This window comes from Panthera uncia, chromosome A2, assembly GCF_023721935.1.
Source record: "Panthera uncia isolate 11264 chromosome A2, Puncia_PCG_1.0, whole genome shotgun sequence".
Lineage (NCBI taxonomy): Eukaryota > Metazoa > Chordata > Mammalia > Carnivora > Felidae > Panthera > Panthera uncia.
Window position 1 is genome coordinate 141,687,059 of NC_064816.1, and position 22,413 is coordinate 141,709,471.

Consider the following 22,413-nt stretch of genomic DNA (forward strand, 5'->3'; position numbering starts at 1 on the left):
CTCGGCTAGCTCTCCCTTTGTAATCACACCCTTCCACACACGTGACTCCACACTCTGCAGCTTTTGCTCCTCAACTTGGGAGACCATTCCAAACGGTGGGCTAGTTATCACCATTTGGATGTCCCATTCTCAAATGTCCAAAACCAACCCCAATGCTCCCTTTCTACTTTCCCAGCCAGGGGCTGGAGGATTAAAAACCTACAACCACTGTCTATTCTTCCACGCAGGTAGCTCAACAAACAGGTCGTAAATCCTGCCTCCCCACATCATACGCCACACGTTCACGGCCTTCTCTCCACCCCTCCGCTACAATGCCTTAATCCAGGCCCTTCATCCCGCACACCTGGACTCTTGCACCTGTTTCTTAACCAGCGTATCCACTTTAGTTCTTCCCTTCCCATCCAATTTTCACCCTGCTGCCAGGCATTTTTCTAAAACGCGAATGCGTGCCGCTCCTCTGATTTTAAAGCCTTCAATGGCTCCCCGCAGCCAAGAGAGTAAAGACCAGCTACGTCATCATTACACACGCGGCTCCTCCTGATCTCACTTCCCGCCACATTCCCATTCCCCAACTCCCGGGAACCTCAAACTTCCTCTCAACTCCTCAGAAAATGATCCTCATACCTTTACAGCTTGGCACATGCTCCTCCTTTTCCACTTGGTGAGCAACCACATACTCAAAGACTCAAGTCAAATGCCAGTCTTCCCAGGACCTCCCCGGGATGAATTAATCACAGGCTTCCAGAGCGGCCTGCATATGAGGTCTCTCCAGGGACACCCACACAGCACTGCATAATTTGTTTCCTGCTCCCAGCCATCGCTCAATCCTTCTTAGTGGAGCATCTCGAGATCAGAAACTCCACCTTCCTTATTTTTCAGTCCATCCTGATTTCTTTAAGGCTCAAGTGGTCTATCTCCGTAGCCATGGATCTCCCAACCATCAAAGCTCAATGACATCACTGCACACTGACGGATGGTGGGGATTGTGTCTACTACAAAGCATGGGAAAATCATTCATTTGTCCATTCAATTAACATTTGTTAGATGGGAAGATATACAGGTGAGTAAGAACTGACCCCTTCCACTAAGGAACTCCCAGTCTAGTGAAGAAAAGAAACGTAAAACAGATATTCATATAACATGCCATAGAAGCCCAGTGATGGAGTGATTCCCAAGACATTCTGGAGAAGGGGCATGGAGGAGACATTTAGCCCAGCAAGTATTGGGCACTGGGAATGGAAGCAGCCACTGAAGAAAGCTTCTAGGACCGATGGTGCCTAAAACGAGCCTCAGCAAAGATAAGGCAAAGAGGCGAGGACAGGACAAGTGGGAGACAGGAAAAGGAAACTGCATCAATTAACCACATTAACCTTCTGACAGCTGTCCAAGTGCAAATAGTAAAAGTCATGACATAATCTTTGCAAATATATCCAGACCCTTAATTGTGAAGACAAACAAATCTTCGCTCTCCTGACACCCCCTTCTCACTCCCTCTTCTTTCCCTGTCCCTCTCTCACACGCCCGCCCGACACACAGGAAAAGCTTAATATGTGTAATAAAAAACTTCATGAGGGGCGCCTGGCTGGCTCAGGTGGTGGAGCATACGACTCTTGATCTCGGGGTTGTAGTTTCGAGCTCCACACTGGGTGTAGAGATTACCTAAAAATAAAATCTTAAAAAAATTTTCATGAAAGAACCTTCATGGCAGTGCTTCTCTGTCCGTGCCTCCTTCAATTGCCCCTTGTTACCTGTGCTGTCCACACCAACGTCTCTCAGACTCCCCTCCCTCCTACGACTTGGGCTCACTGTCCCCCCAGCCCCTTTCGTCTCTCCCCGGCTCACCTTCTATGCATTCTGCACAGCCAAGTTACATCACTCAGTGCTGCCCTGTTTATTCAAAGATGATGTGACTGAGAACAATGCTATTTTTTTTGCTAAAAAAAATTGATAAAAAATATTTTTTTTTTTTTTTTCACAGCAAAAAGTCTACTCTTTAATTTGGAATGATGGTTGATAGCTTTTCTGTTTAGTTTCTTGAAGTCTTCAGTGAAACCAAAGTTTTTCTTTACTTTTTGGTTTTTGAGAGAGCGAGCGAGAGCGCAAGCAGGGAGAGGGAGGGAGGGAGAGAGAGAATCTTAAGCAGGTGCACCCTCAGTGCAGATGGAATCCAACACGGTCGTGAGATCACGATCTGAGCCAAAATCAAGAGTTAGACACTTAACCCAGGCAACTCCAAGGTTTTCTTAAAAGAAAAGTAACACTACCAGAAAAAACTAAAATAATAATCATATCATGTAGTGGAGAAAACTCAAATTTACTTTTTTACAGCTTTGTCAGTATTTCACTACACAATTTCTTGGTCCATTAATCTCAAATCCTTACAGAAATCTTGAAATATACTGTCACACCAAGTGACTGTAAGAATATTTTCATGTTTTTGTTGACAAGTATTTCACTAATTTGAAAACTGTACATGTACAGATACTACACTGAATTGTAAAAATCATTTTCAATTCAGTACTGACATCTGTCAGTTCCTAATTTTAATCATATCTAGTATGCATTAACTGCCTGCCTGCCTGCAAGTTCAGTTAACAAAACATGAGAAGTAGAATCACTCTCCAAGTTGGGGAGTCAGGGAGAGGAAAAGGGGGATGATCTCAAGTCTGGGATCTGATCTCAGAAGTCATACAAACCAGGGGAAGGAAAAGGAAGGACAAGGAAGGGCGGAAGGGCAAGAGCACAGGTGAGAATAGTTAAACGCAGCAGGTGAAGTGAAAGAATTCTAGACTAAGCTGACTTCACTTACAGTTTAAAGATTCTCTGGACACAAGTGAGGTAAAATCCTACTTCATCCCTCAATCCAAGCACTGAGAACCGTTCCAGGGAGGGATGGTGGGGCTAAAGGGAGGCAAGAAGCATGTAACATCTCAAAATCTGCAGGCATGCCAGCCATTCATCCTCCTACCTCGAGCACTTTTTAAAAAGTTAATCATCGAATTAAATGTTATAATCCAATTTCCAAAATTGTTCTACTCCACTTACACTGCTGTCACCTCTAATCATCTCACAGGCAAATGCATTCATTTCAAACACCATTCTCTTCAGATCCTGCGACATCTGAAGTTCTTGCTTCTCCCCTTGTTTTGTTGTGCCCACGAACAGGGGCCTCTGTCTCTCACGGGGCAGATCCAGCTGTCTGGCCGGCGGTACCCTGAGCCACGGCCGCCCCGGGGCTTGGTCGCGGCACTCTGGCCTCCCTGCGTACTCCTCTCTTGAGAAATCTAACCATCACTTCTGGGTGACAGATATGAACCCTCCCTCTTTGGTTGGACATCTCAACAGGAGTCTGGTTCCCTCAACTGCTTAGCAATGTTGCCTAGAGTGTCTAAAACCAAACAAGTACCCCCTTAAATCTGGCTTCTCTTTCCAGTAACTACGTGGGACCTTTATGCAGATCTGAAAGCCCTAGGGCCACCTCGACTCCCATCTTCCTCTCTGTCCTCATTTTGCTCATCCCTCAGATGTGGTCCCACCTCTCCTTCCTCATCAGCACCTTCCTGCTGGATCACCTCACTCCCATCTACCATTCCTCCCTTTATCTTTCACACTGTCACCAGATTAATCTTCCACTAGAAAGGATGGTTTTTTTCAGTGTCAAAATCATACCACCACCCCTCTTCTTCACAACACAGCGTGGTGGTTTCGAAGTGTGTTCCCAGAGTCTTTGACACCCCTCTCCTTAAAACGTGCAACTTAGCACTCCTCCCCCGGAATGTGGGCTGAACTTACTGCTCACTTCCAAGGAGGGGAATGCGGCAAGAGTGCTCCCCGCTCCCAAACCCCAGATGCACAGAAACCGTTGAGAGACAATAAATGTTTACTGGTGTCCAACGCCACTACCATGAGGGGTACTTTGTTACACGGCAATAGATGACCAAGTCAGGAGGCCTCTACTGCCGAGCGGATCAAATCTAAACCCTGGCCACTCAAGGCCTTCCGCGGGCCACCCCACCCTACTTTTGAATACAAACACACGGCTTCAGCCTGACACCAGGGACTTCACTGACCTCACAGGTGACGGCAAGATCGTGCTTCTACGTTAGTCTGAGCTATACCCACGTGAAATGCCCTTGATCCTCTCCACTAAACTAAATTCAACACTTCCTCTTAGGCTCCATTCAAAGTCCACCTACCAAAGATATAGCTCTACTTTTAACGCATACAAATAAATATACATGTGATTCCCAAAACTGTAAGTTATTTAAGGTAGAAATCATAATTCTGCAATGTTTATATTCCCCACACTAATACACACATAGAACTTTTTTGTTTAGAATTAACGCTCATGGAGCTTCTTTCAAAAAAAAAGTTCTGAATGTCCTTTTTTTTCTCTAAGTTTCTTTATTTATTTTAAGAGAGAGAGAAAGAGCAAGTAAGCAGGAGAGGGGCAGAGAGAGAGGGAGAGAGAATCCAAGAAGGAGCTGCACTGTCAGCACAGAGCCCAACATGGGGCTTGAACTCGTGAACCCTGAGATCATGACCTGAGCCGAAACCAAAAGTCAGATGCTTAACCGCCTGAGCCACCCAGGCGCCCCAGAATGTCCTTTAACAACTGACATATACAATAAAAGTTTACTTGACTTAGAAAGTGTCACATCGGGGCGCCTCTGGGTAACTCAGTCAGGTGAGCATCTGACTTCAGCTCAGGTCATCATCTCCTGGCTCGGAGTTCCAGCCCCAGAGCGGGCTCGCCGCTGTCAGTGCGGGCACCCTGCTTCAGATCCTCGTCCGTCTCCCCTCCCTACCCCCTCCCCCTTGAGTGTTCTCTCTCATAAATAAATTTTTTAAAAAGTGTCAAATAATGTGGGAGGATAATGTGGTAGAATATATTACCAAAAAATTCTACATGGCCTAAGAATAAGCAATTCCATTTCTAGGAATCTATTTTACAGATATAGTAACACAAGTGAGCCAAAACATAGGTAGAAATATGTTCTCCACAGAACTGTTTGTAATAGGAAAAAATCAGAAGCAACATAAAATACACCAATAGAGAAAAAATTAAATGAAATTAGGGTACAGTACACTACCATGAACCCATTTCAAAAAACAAAATAAGTCTACACGTACCGACATGACTGTTCAGATCTCCATGATACAGTAAGTGAAAAAAAAAACAATTTTCACAGAGAAGTAAGATATTTAAGAATAAATTTAACAACAAAGGTATAAAACCCATCCAAGAAAAACTTTCAAACATTCCTAAAAGGGCACATACTTTCACACATAGAAAGACATTTCTTATTTGGGCATACAGCACAAATCAGTATCAAAAATGTCAAGTTGCTATAAATTAATTTATAAATTTAATGCAATCCCCACAAATATACCAATAATTCTTCTAAATGAAGCTAACGATTGATACCAAACCTCATATTAAAAACACATGTGCAAGAACAGTCAGGAAAACGCTAAAATGCTAGAGGAGAGGACTGGTCCTTACAGACATTAAATTATACTCTGAAGACTCTATAATTAAAAGTGTGTTGCTGACCCATGAGTAGACAGGCAAATCAGTGTGGTAATACAAAAAGTCAAAAACAGACCCAAGTTCAGATGGAACTTTAATACTGTGTGTGATAAAGGGACCATCTAAAAATCACTGGGGCAAAAACTAACTTTTTAATAAATGGTTAAAACAATTGGTTAGCCATCTGGAAAAAGATAAAATTAGACCCATACTTCATACCACGCACAAGAACAGACTCCAAATGAATCAGGGATCTAAATGTAAAACAATGAAGCTATCCAAGTACTACAGGGGAAAAAGTGGTGAATCTTCTCTAACGATGATCTAAGGAAAAGAATGTTAACTATGACTCAAAATCAGGTAGACTACAAGAAAAGACTGATAATACGCTTACACCAAAATGTTTAATAAAATCTGCATGACAAGAAAAAAACATCATTAACCAAAGACAATAAATAAAATGAGATAAAGGGCTAATATCATAATATATAAAGAACTCTTGAAATTGAAGAATTAAATACTAGTAACTTGGCAGAAACATGGGCCAAAAACATGATTACACACACACATATACATACACATACATACCCCTTAAACTCAGGAAAAGACGTCCAATTCAATTCGTAAAAGACACAGAAGTTAAAACTACACTGAATTGCTATTGCTCACCCACCACATCGGCAAAAGGCAAACAGTTAGGCTTTGGAGAAACAGGGATTCTCATACAGGAAGAATGGAGAAGTGGCCACTTCCAGGGCTGACACGGAGAAAGTACACAAGGACTATTCTGTGCCAGAAAGGAAGGATGTGCCCAAAAATGACAGTGTCAAAAGGGCCTAGGAGCCTGCGTGAAGGAGCTCCCACTGGCCAAATCCAGAACAATTTGAGCAACGCAGTAAGTAAGGATAATATAAAATAAGAATACAGTAAAAATCCATGAGTCAACACCAATATAAATAAACAAGAGTTAAGGGAACACTCTTCTTTGTGGAAGAAAAAATAAATGAAGAGGGAATGATGGCATCTTTTTTTTAAATGTTTTTATTTATTTTTGAAGGAGAGAGAGAGAGACAGAGCACGAGCGGGGGAGGAGCAGAGAGAGGGGGAGATGCAGAATCTGAAGCAGGCTCCAGGCTCTGAGCTGTCAGCACAGAGCCGGACACGGGGCTCGAACTCACGAACCGTGAGGATCATGACCTGAGCTGAAGTCGGACGTGCAACTGACTGAGCCACCCAGGCGCCCCGGGAATGATGGCATGTTAAATCACCAGTGGGCATCATAAGAATAACCAGTTCAGGCAAGAGTCACCCAAGGATTCTAAAGCCTATGAGTAAAAGTTTGAGGAGTAATTAGGACATTAACTAAAAAATCACTCCACAAGATAGTTATTGTCTGTAAAGAGGGAAAGAGTAGCTTTACGCTGGGCAAACCTAACAGACAGAACCTTAACCAAATAAGCAAAATGAGGGCAAACCTAACAGACAGAACCTTAACCAAATAAGCAAAATGAGTATCACCATCAGTGGGACAGACATCATGTGACTCCAAGTATGACGCACTGAGAAAAACACAATGTCCCTTGTGCAGCATTTCTGCCAAAAGTGCAAAACCTGACTCTAACCAAGAGGAAACTTCAAACAAACCAAAATTGAAGAACATTCTAGAAATAATTGGCTAATACTCTCCAAAAATGTCAATGCCATGAAAGTCAGACAGGGAAATCGTTCCAGATAAAATAAGACTAGATGTAATGTATAATCTGGTAAGGTCTGTACTTAGATAATATTATTACATGAGTGTTAATTTCCTGATTTTTAAAAACGATAAACTTATTAAGAAGGGGAAAAGGTAAGTTCTGGCCCATAACCTGATTCTAAAGATGAGGAAACATCAGACAAACACACAATGAAAAAATTTCTATTATTAAAAAAAAAAAAAAAAGGACAGGCATGATTATCTTCTTCAAAAATGTCAATCTAAAAAAAGACAAAGAAATTGTAGAAATATTCCAAATTAAAGGATACAAACAGATACGACAACTAAATACGACATATAACCCTAGACAGGATCTCCTACCACAGGGGGAAAAAATGTTACAAAGGACCTTACTAGGGGGCACCTGGGTGGCTCAGTCGGTTGCACGTCCGACTCGGGCTCAGGTCATGATCTCACAATTCATGAGTTGACGCCTGGAGCTGTCAGCGTGAAGCCTGTTTGGGATTATCTCTCTCTGCCTCTCTCTCTGCCCCTCCTCCATTTTCTCTCTCTCAAAATAAATAAACTTTAAGAAAATATATTTTAAAAAGGACCTCATTAGGATAACTGATAAAATCACAATATGTATAGCAGATTAGATGAAACTAATTTAACGACATAAATTTATGAGGTAGTAACTGTATATAACCAAAAATCCCTGTTCTTAGGAAATGCCCACTGAAATAGAGATAAAGGGTCATGCAATATGTAACATCCCAAATGACTCAGAAAAAAAAATATACATGTAACACACACATATATACATAAATACAGAGAGCAAGAAAATAGGCACCAAATGTTAACAGGTGAACTAAAAATAGCTGTTCTTTGCATTATGTTTGGGGGTTTTTGCAACCTTTTAAATTTTTAATGGTCCATCCTCCAAATGAAACTATTCAGAATTATCATAGATTAAAATCAGCATCTTAAAAAAAAAAAAAAAACTACCCTAAGAGTTAGTGCTTAAATATTTTAACATTAAGTACATTTCCTACGTGTTCACTTGGGAGATGAGGGGTCTCAAAATGACCACGCTATATCCTAAGGAAAACACAACTGGAAAGAAGTTGCTATGTGCAAAAGAAATTCTATCATGAGCTAAGATCATAAGCGTCTCCAGAGTCAGGCCACCTGGCTTGGAACTTGGGCTCTAAGCCCCAAGCTTTCCTAAACTTTGATTTTCTCATCTATGAAGTGGGAATGATAATAGTGCCTATTTCCTAGGGCTATTATGGGATTAATGGAATTACAGAAGAAAAATATTTTAGTAAAATGCCCAACACGTGCTAAGCACTCACTATTATTATTGTCTCCCTACTGTATTATAATGTACCCGGCATAAATAAGGCTATGGGGCCTTTGGTAACTGATTACAAAGGGAACTGGAAAAGAATTCATCCTGTTCTTATCTAGCACCACACTATACTAAAGAGGCTCTAATTTTAGGCCCCAGTTTTGTTTTGGGTTTGTTGTTGTTGTTGATTTTAGAGAGAGAGAGCAAGCAAGCACACGCGCATGTGCGATTGGCAGAGGGAGAGAGAGAGAGAATCTTTTTTTTTTTTAAAGGTTATTTATTTTTGAGAGAGAGAGAGAGAGAGAGAGAGAGAACAAGAGTGCACAAGTGTGCACCCAAGCTGGGGGAGAGGAAGAGAGAGGGAGAGAGAATCCCAAGCAACAGCGGAGCTCCATCCCAGGACTGAAAGATTGTGAGCCAATATCCAGAGTCGGAGCCACCCAGACTCTGAAGCTTGGTGGGGGGGGGGGGGGCGCATATCTTAAGCAAGTATGGAGCCCAACACAGGGTTCGATCCCACAACCCTGGGATCATGATCTGAGCCAAAATCAAAAGCCAGACACTGAACCAACTGAGCCACCCAGGTACCCCAGGCCCCAGTTTCTAAGCAGAATAGCCCCTGGGGTAACAAATAAATGAAAAGTCCTCTATCAAATTCTAATGACTTGATGGAAATAGCAATTGAAAATATCTAATTTGCCCCCCCATCTTATTTCTGTGTTCACCAAGTAAAGTTATGATCCAAATGTCATCCTTTCAACAAATTTACAGCTGGCCATAGTACATCTCCCACTGCAAATTAACACATGGAAGTTCAGTCTCCTGTAAGCTTGTTTGGCAGGCTTCATTCAGTCTCACATTCCCCATCAACTCTGAATGAACTAGCAAAATCAGATTTCTTCATCTGCAAAGTCACACCCTAGGTGCCTGATTAAGCAGCCTGGAGTTCCTTTCCTCTTGAAGGCTTGTCCCAGCAATCAGGGGCTTCCCTCCCTGACAGGAATTTAACTACCACTGTTGACAAGTTAACTTTCCAGAAGCATCTATCAAGAGTAGGCTATCTGTCTTTATTAACCACAGGATGCCTAATGGACACTGGGAGCAATTCAACACTCACTAATTAATAAACACTGGCCTTCAAAAGAAAAAGGTACTAAGTACCAATCAATAACTTTGTTAATCATACAACAACAGAAAATAAACTGTGGCTGAGTTAACTCCAAAATTAATTTTAACCTTTCATGCAATGTATTTCAAAACATTGAAAAGTTATTTTTTAAAGATAAGTATCACACAAATTCACTATACGATTCTATAAAAATCATCACATGAAATAATCAAATTGCTATCAAATGGAAAAAATTTACCAATAAAACAGATTTCTGGTATATTCTCAAAAAGGTTGTTAACCTTCATACAATCAGCAATAAAACCCAAGAATCTGCCTTTAAAGAAAAAAGACATTATTCCTAAACACTCATTTTCTCTTAGCAGCTTTTTAAACACACTTCTCTTTTATCATCAAAGGCAGCATATGTATATATGCAATGTAAATTACATATATTGACCTAAAATCAAGAGTCAGACACTTAACCGACTGAGCCACTCGGGAGCCCCTATAAATTCTCTTTTTGACACTCTCCCATGTCTTGTTCTTACTTAAGATTGTATCATGAATAGATCATGAATATATTCAAGAAAATAGTGAACGTCTTTCTATTTTTATGACTATACGTGACTTTTTAAATATGTACAAACCAGTTTGAGTCTTGCCCCACCAGTTCATTCAACACACACTGTGCCAGATAAGTCTTCCTGATTTTAAAAACAAAAATAAATACACATTCCACTCCCAAATTAAAATATTTCGTATATATTTGACCATGTTATTATATCAATGCTAAACTTCTTAGGTGTGATCATTGTAGTGCGGTTATTAGCTTTAATTAGAAGAAGGTCCCCTTTAGCAGGTATTTAGAGGTGAAATGTCATGGTATCTGAAACTTATATTCAAGTGGTGAGGCAAACATAAATTTACTTACCACATTTGATTCAAAAGACACACATACAGTGAGCATGAGGGAAAGCACGGCAAAATGTTAACGACTGTTTCATCTACAAGGATATATGTGTGCTTACGGGACTGTTTTGCTAAAGGTTTCAAGCTTTCAAAATAAAAAGATGGGGTAAAAAGGCTCTGGTACTTTCACAGGGTCTCCTCGTTTGCCACTTGAAAACACGCAACGGTCATTCCCCAACACCCAACCCTGGGTCCTAACCTAGCCCGACAGCATCCCCGCACTCTCTGGCAAAAGAATATGCAAACGAGTTCTCTAGGGGTCCTTAACTACCAGGGCTTCAGGCTGCAGCAACTGCATGGCTCCCCAGGGTCTTTCCCTACTTCTGCACTCTTTTCTCTCTCCTGCCTCCACCACTCTTGGGGCACTGAGACGTTCACCCACTCCTTTCACGGCCTATGCATCAGAGACCCAGCTGGAGGGTAAACATCTAGAGGAAGAAGTCTTCATGGATAATTCTTTTGTAATTCCCCTCGCACCCAGCTCGATGTGATGCACAGGAGAGGCGTTCCAAAGCGTTTAACTGAAACAAGGGGTTTCTTTAGGCAAAGCAGAGCATGGTAACTGCTTCTAAGCAATGAGGGAAGGGGATCAGAGTTCACGGTCACACTCCAGCCTCCTCATCTTTCTCTCCAAGGCTTTCAACTCTTCTCATCTTTCCTATCCTTCGAGATTGTCACAACTGTCTTCTCTCTGACACAAACAATGCCAGGTTATCCTACTAAGAATGGAAAAACCTGTTCCACAATCCCAAATAAAGCAACTCTAGAAACCAGAAGAGCCAAATTCTCTTATATCTTATTTACATGACATTACTTTCTAACACCGTAAGAAACTACAAACAATTTGAATAAGGCACCTCTTAGGTATCCACCTATGGAATATCCCATATGGTACCCTTCCACCAGTTTGAAACTAGGAGAGACCTGCCTCTAAACGTTTTTACTTCAGTTAACCAAGATGAAGCTGGAGACACCTGAATACAGAGGCAACCACAATATCCTTAGAAAAGCTGATTCACTGACAAGAAAATACACGAGTGATACCTACCAAAAAAAGCAGGGCGGGGTGGGGGGGGGGGGACAGTATCTACTTGAAATAAGACACACACGGAAATCGCGGAAATGCACGACAAGAAAACCTGTGTCTCTTTCATTTTTCTCACCTGAGTACAAGTCACCGTCCTGGAGGGGAGCTTCAAGTACATCTGTCCAAAACCTGGCATCCAGAGAAGTTAATCACCTCATCCAACACCTCATAACTAATAAATTCAAGCCAAGCTAGGTTTAGAATGTGTACATTCTTCTCAGGCTTCTCTGCCCATTTTACCTCGAAATTTCATAAATTAAACTTTCTGTCCAAAAAAGCAGGGTGGATAGTGAAGTGGAAAACCTAACTGTGGTCATCTATGCCACTAACCAGCCGTGTAAAATTAAGTAAGCTGCCTTATTTATAAAATAAGAAGAGGCATTCAATCAGCTGTGAAGCCACTGGAACTAGAATATACTCTGATCCCTTGAGAATGGCATAAGTAATCATCGCGTATTTACAACCCATTCGACTGTCACATTTTTTCACCAAACTTTGTTACAGCTTAAGCAATTTAAAAAAAAAAATTCTTTTTAACGTCTATTTATTTTTTGAGAGAGCACACGTGGGGGAGGAGCAGAGTGAGAGGGAGATACAGAATCTGAAGCAGGCTACAGGCTCCAAGCTGTCAGTACAGAGCCTGACGTGGGGCTCGAACTCACGAACCACGAGATCATGACCTGAGCCAAAGTCGGACACTTAACCAACTGAGCCACCCAACTACCCCAAGCTTAAGCAATTTAAAATCATTACGTTAACTCAGACAACATCGCCGTTTACCAACAATTTCATAAATAGAAAGAATCCTGAAGTTCATTATCTGTATGATTACTATTACCTAAATTTTGGCAGAATGTCCTTGAGCACAAAATCTGAACATCCATATGAAATATAGCTCACATAATATTTTCCATTCAACATAGAATATGCTATATAAACATATGAAACTCTTCAGAGATCGTTTGCATCAGCACAGAATCGTAGAGGAAAACTTGTATTTAGCTCTGGGCTGCCATTAGCTTAAAAAAAAATGCCTACAGTAACTTCAGGGCGTCACTAGGCTATCCATACCAGGAATGGCAAAGGGAAAGGAGAAAGGAAGAACAGAAGAAACAGAAAAGAACCCAAAGGGGGGGGGCGGGCAAAAGGGAAAGAAGTGAAGACAGTAAAGAACACAGGAAGAAAAAAAGAATAAACAAGAAAGAGAGGAATGGCCGAAAATGGCTTGTCAGTATCCCAAGGCCATGGTGTGACAACATCACACAACACTTTCAGATGGATCCCAGACATCTTTAAGCGTTGTTTGTTTGTTTTCTTTGGTTTACTTTTGGACACAAAAGTTGCCCAGAGAGGACATACTTAACTAGGGCCTGCTCCTAGACTCCAGGTCCAGGATTAGGAGGATTCCAATGCATGAAAAGTAACACAGAAAAGTGCTGCAATCCAAAATACACTGGATTTTACCAGGAATGTCCAGGACCTGACCTGTTCCTAATTAGTAATCTTCCCAGAGTTTAGATCCCTTAACTCCAAAAGAGCACAATGATCCAAAAAGATGTAAGCAAGCAATATGTGTATTTATACAATTGCATTTCAGTGCTTTCAAACAACGAGTACCCTGCAAAAACAAGAACGAAACGCAGTAAGGAGAAGGGTGTTTCCAGTCCCTCTCGGGGTCCCACTGCCAATGTCCTCTAAAACTGCTGGGCCCTTCCTGGGGTTAAGGGGCTGGGACCATGAGACACAGAATGAGCCCAGGATAAGCCAGGACACCACCATCACCACCACTTTCCCATCCCCACCCCACACACATAGGAGCAAATGTTCTTCAGCTATGGGGAGGCATTTCTTATCTGGATAAACATTTAAAAATCTTTTTAAAGCAAATCTGTTGTTGGGATATTTCTGTTGTTTCTGCTACTACTGAAAAATATTCTGTAGCTGATATGAAAGGACTGAACAGCATACTGATTCACTAAGCCTACAAAGTCTTTGTTCCAAACTACTAGTTAGGTAGTAACAAGTATAAATGGCAAAGAGCAAACTCCTATGTTCCCTTTCAGAAGAATTAAATTTGTAGCAGAAAGAATTTTAATTTTGAACCCTTTAAGAGTGGGAGAAAAACAGGATTTTTATACCTTTTGTCATGAAAATAGGAGAAGCTTATAAACACAGCAACCACAGTTAACTGTTCACAAACCAACTAAAAGGCATAATCAACTAGACCACAGATTTTAAAGATAAAGTCCAAAGAAAGCCTATGAATAGCATTCTATTTAAAAAGACTTTTCACTTGGGGTGCCTGGGTGGCTCAGTCAGTTGAGCATCCGACTCTTGATTTCAGCTCAGGTCTGATCTCAAGGTCGTGAGACAGTGCCCCGCGTGGGGCTCTGCACTCACAGTGTGAAGCCTACTTGGGATTCTCTCTCTCCCTCTCTCTGTGCCCCTCCCCCGTGTATGTGCATGCACTCTCACTCTCTCAAAAAAATAAATGAATTTAAAAGAAAATACTTTTCACTTGTTGCTACCAAATACTTGCATCCTTGGGCAGTAATCCCTAAAATTCAAAGAGTCCTCACAAATTCCTTTGGGATAGAGCCTCTAAGAATTAGGTACCATACAATTTTGAAAAACTAAAAAAGTAGGAAAAGCTGAAGGAATATGAACAACACTAAAGACAAAGCTGAGTAAGTAAGTGTTCCTAGCACAGCAATGATTAATCTCTCTGGAAACATAAAGAAACAAAAAAGATAATCATAGATTTTTAGAAAATGGACAATACGTGCAATGAATGCATGATACATCAATACGAAAGCAGAAAGCAAAACAATTGTCAGTGGCCTTGACAATGAACAGATAAGTAGCTTGGCGTAGCTGTGAACATTACAGAAAGATTCAGTACTAACAAAAATTCCCCTAGAAATAGGAAACAGGCACTCAAGGTCACAGACCACGTATAATTTTGCAAGAGAAAACCTGTGAGGTAGCGTTTTTTAATAAGCTCTTCAAGAATTAACAGAAGAATTAAGCAGGTTCCCAGAAACTCTCCTAATGAACCATCAATGAAAAAAGATGTCTTCAGAAGCAGAATGTCACCACCATGGAGATGAGAAGTGGCAAAATCTTCCAAATCGGGGTCAACAACCTTTCCAAAGTGGAGTGTTCAGGTTCAGTTTTCAGGTCTTCTACTGTAGATGGCACAAGTATGGAGAAGGGTCCCCTGAGGCTCCTCCCTGGCTTCTGAAGGAAAAAGAAGGCCGGCCACACTGCAGGCAGTCTGAAATAAGGAGTCCTGGATCCTGCTCCTGGGATTGAGCAGCAACACCCCTACACTGAGACGCCAGTCTTGAGTAACAGGTATCTTTCAGAAAGCTGAAGTATTCCTTCGAGGGTGAATAAACTCAATCACAACATTGTAGGGCCAGACACACCTTACTCCACCAAGCCCCCGTTTTCCAGATGACAGCCTATGCCACAGAGTTGGACATTCTCCCCCACGGTACCGTAGCAAGTGGGAACTAGGATCCCGTGGGAAGAACACGAAGCGCTTAGCAGAGCATCCCAAGGGGCACGTACCCACTAATCGTTCTTACAGTTACTAACACTACTCTACCTTAATACCCTTTCCACCAAACTAAATAAAATCGGCCACAGCACAAGGAGAGAACTGGCAGGGAAAGGAAGAAGAGAAACACGTGGAGACAGGATCATGAAGGAAATCCAGAGATGGGGGGCTTTGGCCGACCAGAAGTCATCCTGAGAAGCTAGATGCCTAACTAAGAAAAGAAGTGACACAAGTTGGAAGAGAGGAAACTGAAGACATGTGACAAGGGCAAAGACGATGTTGCCCGGTGCTAATGTGATTAAATACAAGAAAAACACTAAGTGTCTTAACTCCCCGAAGCACAGGAGGCTTTTAAAAGATGCTGAGGAAGGGGAAGGCGGGAGGTAACACAGCGGCACACCCCACCTCCCACTGCTGAGTGAAAACTGGTCCAAGGGCCATCCCCCCCAGCACTCCTGTCATACAGAGACTGCCAACCCCAGCCTCAAACTCTCAAGTCTAAAGAATTCAAACCAGTGTCACAGATTTAGTTCCGAAGATTATGTCACAGATGTTGAAGTCAAGAAATGACGAGCAGCAAGTCACGTGTGGTCCTTTTCAAAGAAATAAACAGTATATCAAAATCTAAGGCCCTTTCCTTGAAATACAGTCTAAAATCAATTATATGGATGCTGACTCAACTTTAAGATTTAAGGTTCAATCATTTTATAAAAGCAGTTAGAAAACAGAGAATTTCAAGATAAAATTAACACCAGCAGACGTGAAAAGCAGTGAGATCTCATGGCCTCCGCCCAGATTTGTGGCCTGTGCTACACAAATGATTTGCTTCCTAATCCATAAAACACATCCAATAATAAACACTGCGTGTGCCTTCCAGGAATTTGATTTAAACAAGTTAACGATCATAAAGCAATCTAAAAAAGTAAGCACTGTGTGGATCTTGGGCATAACGTTGGAAAGGCATGCGAGAGAAGTCAAATAATAGCATCTGGTGGTATCTTGAAGCATTCACTGGAAATTAAAAGGAAAACTCATTAAGTTATTTTCTAACAAAGAACCCTGTGCTATTAACTAGTCTTGACATACACACAGTTTCAGAACATTTAAAAAACTTAAAACCTTTCATTTTTACCCTGCCATCCCCTACACCTCACCCATTTCTTTTTTATTTCCTCGCTCTCAGGCAAGATTTTTCCCTTAAAAACTCTTGCTATCCTGGGGCACCTGAGTGGCTCAGTGGCTGGGCATCCGACTTCAGCTCAAGTCATGATCTCCCAGTTCGTGGGTTCGAGCCCCGCGTCGGGCTCTGTGCTGACAGCTCGGAGCCTGGGGCCTGTTTCGGATTCTGTGTCTCCCTCTCTCTCCACCCCTCCCCTGTTCACACTCTGTCTCTGTCTCAAGAAAAAATAAACATTAAAAAAAATTTAAAAAAAAATTGCTTGCTATCCTTTCTTCTCCCATAAATTCACTCACATTAGAATGTACTGTGAATCCTCACTTCAACTCACCTCAGACTGTGAGTCCATCTGGCTCTTGGCACCTGGGAGTCTAGTTTAATATGGAATATTTGCAGAGCACAACCTGTCAGAATGCCTTAGAATCGCCACCAACCCCTCCCCAAAGCCCCTTCACTACTTCCCCCTACCACCACCACCACCACCACAAAAATAAACACACACTCTGGGTAAGAACCGTACACGTGACCTGCAAGGACTGCTTTATGACATCTCCTGGCTCCACGGCCGTCCTACCAGATTTTAGCCCGAAATGCTCCTCATTTACAAACTGCAGAGCCTCCGCTGTTGCCCAAAGTCCTCAAGACAGGGAATGGCCGTGCCGTGACAACTTACTCTTAATCCCCTAATGAGCATCTCCTTCCTGTAGCCGTGACTCTTCTGCTAAAGCAGTTAACTTGGAAGGATGTCCAGGTTAATGCTATCCATCTACCAAGAACCCAAACTCACAGAGTTTTAACTCGGAAAGGAGCTTTGTCTCATAAACACCATTTTATTTAGTGAGCTCCCAATTACGTAATGTGCTCCATCATATCCTGGAGCTATTATAAGTTGCTTGGTTATATTTGATAGAACATTCAGGTTTAAGAAACAGAGAATAGTGTTGTCTTTTAATAACATCGGAAATATTTCAGTATAATTTAACTGGGGACCTTGACTACTGGGTGAGAATACCCAATCTAAATTTGAACAGATCCAAAGATTTTGTAAAATACCTGAATTCTCATAAAATTAAATTAATCCATTTTAAACTTTTATAACTCAGTCTGCCATCCAGCAATCTTTAAAGGACACGATACTGCAGAATTCAAAGGACAGGTGCCTGCCACTTGAAAAACGAAGAAACAGGCCCAAGATTATACAACTTTACAAAAGATGATCTGATCCAGTGGTTCTCAAAATGTAGTCCCGGCCAGCAGCAGCATCTCCTAGAAACTTGCAAAAACTACAGATCGTGAGGCCCACCCTAGACCCGCTGAGTCAGAAACTCTGGGCTGGGGGTCCGACAATCTGGGTTTAACAAGCCCTGGGTGAGCCTAACGCACGCTAAGTCTGGGAACCAGTGATCCAATCCACCCACCCCAGTGAGGAGAAAAAGAAATGAAACCAGTTAACTTCCCTCAATTATTATACCAAGTTAGTGACCGACGTCACTAGGGACAGTTCTCAATAAACCTGAAATGATTCTTTAACTACACACCTGAATCCGAAGTGGTCCCACAGGATCTTCTAGACAAATACATCCATCTTGACCTACTGCAATATGAATTCTTTTATTATTGCTACATGGTTAAACACATATAAATTCTTTTATCTAGAATAATTTACATTTAATGCCTTCAAAAAAAAAAAAAACCCTTCATGTTACTGACCTCTACACAACTCAAATCTCACAGTCCTTTACATTTAATTGATTGCTTGGGTTAACTTTTGTTGCTGACAGGAGAGGTTAGTTTTGTCTTGTTATAGTCGTGTTTTGGTTTTGGTTTTAAGGGTCCCCAAATTTATGGGACACGTGGTTAACAGTTTTGGGGCCTCCCCCCACTACCACTGACATCAAAGAAGCACACACCAAATGTGTGTAAAGAGCCATGGATTAAGAGGCCAGAAATCGCTAAAGGGAAAGTTGCCCTCCCCTCCCCACTCCCCCCCCCCCCCGAAAAATACACTTCATGTTTTTATCTTGGAATGTATCACGTGATCTTTTCTAAATGATAGATTTGCATTTTCAAATATATTTTACTTACTCTAGTATAAACTTAGTTTTCATTTGTGGAACACACAGTGGCAGAAAAATAGGAAGCTAGCCTGCGTCCTAGGCATGAGGACGAGCCTGTAACCCAGCCACACCTCACACCACGAGGAAGGGAAGTCTGAGGCACAGCCGTGACAGCAGCCTGTGCACCACCTTCGACAAGCACCAGACCACATATCGGGCTCCGTCATCAACTCCCCAATACAGCACCCACCACATGAAATGAAATCTACAATTGTGGGCCTCGGGGCTCTCGTTCTGAACAGATGTTTGATGTATATAGTACCTTTCGACATAAATATTTCAAAGCCTGGTAGTGGTTATCTGCACAACCTAAACATCTGTTTCTATTTACGTTTTTAAATATTCCCTTTGAGAAATTTATAACCTGGGTGTTAGGATTACCACAGACTGAGATTTAGAGATTTAAGAAATAAATGCTTCCGTTCCTGTTTCTCATGTTGAAGCTCTTTTCTCCATGTCATGCCATACTAGATGTATTTTCAGAGCTGTTTTCAGACTCTATTAACATACATAATTACCTTCAACTTTACAAACCAAATTTTCTAACATAGCTCAGTGCCATGAGTTTATTTCACTGAAAAAGAATCGGGGACGAGTGCAGAAGGCAATAGAAGGAACTACTTCAATCTGACTTACGCTTCCAACTCTCTCTGTATGACCTGACCACCAATCTTCTCATGACTTTACTTCTGTGTTATCAATAAAGGATCACAAGTCCTGCTACATACCTTACAGGGAAGAAATCAAAGTCACTGAGTGAACAATAACGTCCTGGGAAAGACTGCGTTCCTTGGAAGAACCATAAATACGGTGTAGTTACTGGTACTCAGCCTCTTGTTCAGCTCTATACATGTACCTTCTGAAGCCACATTAGAGGGGTTAACCTACTTGAACATTCATCCATTCGACAACTAATTATAAACGCTTGGTATGTGTCAGATACTGTATGAGGCACCAGGGATACAAGGGTCAGCAGGACAAACACAGTGCCTGCTTTTCACAACACATCTTAGAGAAGTAATGATTATGCTTATGGGACTTTCATTCAGTTTACAGGTCAAGGGCTCAAATCCCTTTGACTTGTAGCTACTCATAATTACAACTATTCATAATCACTCCACTCTGCTCCTAAAAAAAGGGAGATGACATGAATTACGTGGCAAGTTCCCAGAACACACAGACAAATGCTCTATAATATGAAGACCTCATACAGGTCGAAAATATCACCTAGTAAACACCTTATAATCTATGAACGAGAAGCACAGTGTTAGGCCCTAGGAAATGAATCAAGATTTTTCTTGTAAAGGCAGAATAACTTCAGCCTAAACGTTTACCTGTCAAGTACTAGACTTAACCATAAGCGAATCCTCCGTAGCTGTGCTGTCCAATACCTTTGCCCCTAGCTAGTGGTGGCTCTTTACGCTGAAATCAACTAGCAATCAGTTCCTATGTCACACTAGCCACATTGAAACTCTTCAATGTGGCTAGTGGCTATTACTTGAAGTCATTATAAATATATCAGTAAAATTCATGTCTATTGTCTCAGAAAGCTCTACGGGAGAATGCTGCTCTATAAATACCCCGCTAATACTAAATCTAAAAATTACAGTGTAATGAAAAGTGATTAAGCATCTATACTCTGCTATGGCACATAAAATACATCCATCTATAACAGAGTGCCCTTTCTTCTTTCCTAAAAAAGCTGAAAAGTGAGGATTTTGAGCATCCGTCCCGGTTTACAGGAGTAACCAAGAAAATTCACGCGGTCCAGTTAGCCAACTGGGAATGAAATTCGGAAACAAGTGAAAATTGATTACATTTTGCTCCTTCGGTTCTGTTCCTTTCGCAAGAACGTGTCCATAGTATTCCGTATTCTCTGTTCAAGGATGTGTGCTTTGAGCCTAATAAGCTAGCAGCAGAGGAGATGAAGACATTTAAGAATGAGGATGGGTGACAGAGGCGAACACCACGTATAACGCAACACAAATTCAATTCAGACCCACACGGTAAACTTACATGCCTACTGTGTCCCAGTGATATACAAAGAATCACCATTAGCACCTTTGACAAGCTGGATTTAGTCAGACTGTCTAACACGTAAACAAAAATACCCTGTGTTGTAAAACATGCAGCAACACAGATACATACAGAACACAGCGGTGACACAGGGAGGGTATTTAAATGTTTTCTGAACAGAAACCAGGGGAAATTTGGAACCAGGTACTCAAGAAGCAGAGGAACAACCTGTGCAGAGCTGTGCAAATGAACCACAACTGGTTAGGCAATGCTGGAGAAAAGTGTTCTTGGTGGCTTAAGAAGGACAGGGATGACAGGAGAAGGAGAGAGATCATTTCCATGCCAGACCCATGACACTCATATTTGTGTCCGGCTTGCCTCAGTGGGTCTATAAACTTTTCTAACCCAAACTGCAAGCCACATGAAAACCAATCCCTAAAACTTGATAATATGCCTATGTCTGCTTTACAGCTAACAATACTAGACAGCAGTCATTAGTAAGAACCGAAGGGGCTTGTTGTGGCTGCTCATGTAAATCCTTAGAAAATATCTGCACCTTCCAGACTCTTCACTTCACAAACGCCATGTTCAAGCCTCAAAACAAAAGCAAAACAAAAAACTTCCACAGAATCGGTCCTCTTCACATTACTCGGATCCCTCTCTCTACACAATAAACTTCATGTAAATATTAGTAGCCTATAGGCCTTAACGAATTCACCAAGTGATTCTCCCCTATCCCCCCGACAATACCAGTAAAACTTCGTACATAAAAAATATATATATAAACATACGCACATACACTCGCGGGATCGTGGGCAAACATGTAAGTATTCCTATTCACTCAAATTCATGGCCCTTAGGTCAAGGTGTTATTTCAGATGCAGCATATGCAATGGTCTAAAGCATGAGGTCTGGAGTCAGCCTCCCTGGGTACTAATCAGGTATCATCACTGACCAACTCTTACCACTCCTCGTGAATTTCAATTTCCCAGCTGTAAAATGGGGACGACAATGTTTCATCAAATATCCATACCCGCGTCGCCACAGTGCAGACAGTGACCCATCTAGTGTTAATACGTGTTAACTATTTAAGCTATTTTTACTATTTCCTCCCTACAGATCGTTTCACAAACATCTATGCCATCAAGCCGGCGACCTCTGTAAGTTCTCGCCCCTCACTGTGCATCAAACACACGGAGAAAGGTTTTTTTCTAAATACTCTACCGTCCAAGCCCTATTTGGATTTGGGGTCAATCAGTCTGGGATTGGGCCACGCATAGGTGTCTTTCTCAAGTTGTTTATAACTTGCAGCCAGGATTAAGCACGACATACAGGTCTCTACGTGCCCGCAGAAAATACACACGCCGGTAAGGTCTGCTCCATCTTGGACCGAACCAGCGCACGCCGGGCCCCCGCCCGGATCGATGAGGCTCGCCTAGATGCCGTGACGACGAGCTAGAAGTGCAGTGGGATTCACACCCACGTCCGAATAAGGCTTACCGAGCATCAACTCCCACGAACCCCACCAGATGCGGCCTCGACACCCTGCACCACCGGGATCTGCCTGGGGCACACGCCCCCTCGCCCCTAGCCCCGCGGCAGGCCCTCCGGACGCGTGCGTCACCGCGCCCTCGCCTCCCGCGCCCCAGCCCCCTCCCGCCCCTGGCACGTGACTCGACACGCGCCAGCTGCACGCGGGCTCCATCAAAACAAAAACAGAGGAGGCCGGCCGGCGGGGCGGCGGGGCCGCCCGCGGGCCGCGGGGACGCACGCCGCCGGCCCCAGGCC

At 42.3% G+C, this 22,413-nt stretch overlaps 1 long non-coding RNA gene across 1 annotated transcript; it reads right to left on the reverse strand.

Annotated features, from left to right (window-relative positions):
* Positions 1-4,403: 4,403 nt before the first annotated feature.
* LOC125930907 (uncharacterized) lies at positions 4,404-22,385 on the reverse strand. The gene is made up of 2 exons (XR_007460300.1): positions 7,009-22,385; positions 4,404-6,964 (listed from the first exon to the last, which is right to left on the reverse strand). It is a non-coding gene; the product is annotated as an uncharacterized LOC125930907 (long non-coding RNA).
* Positions 22,386-22,413: the final 28 nt, after the last annotated feature.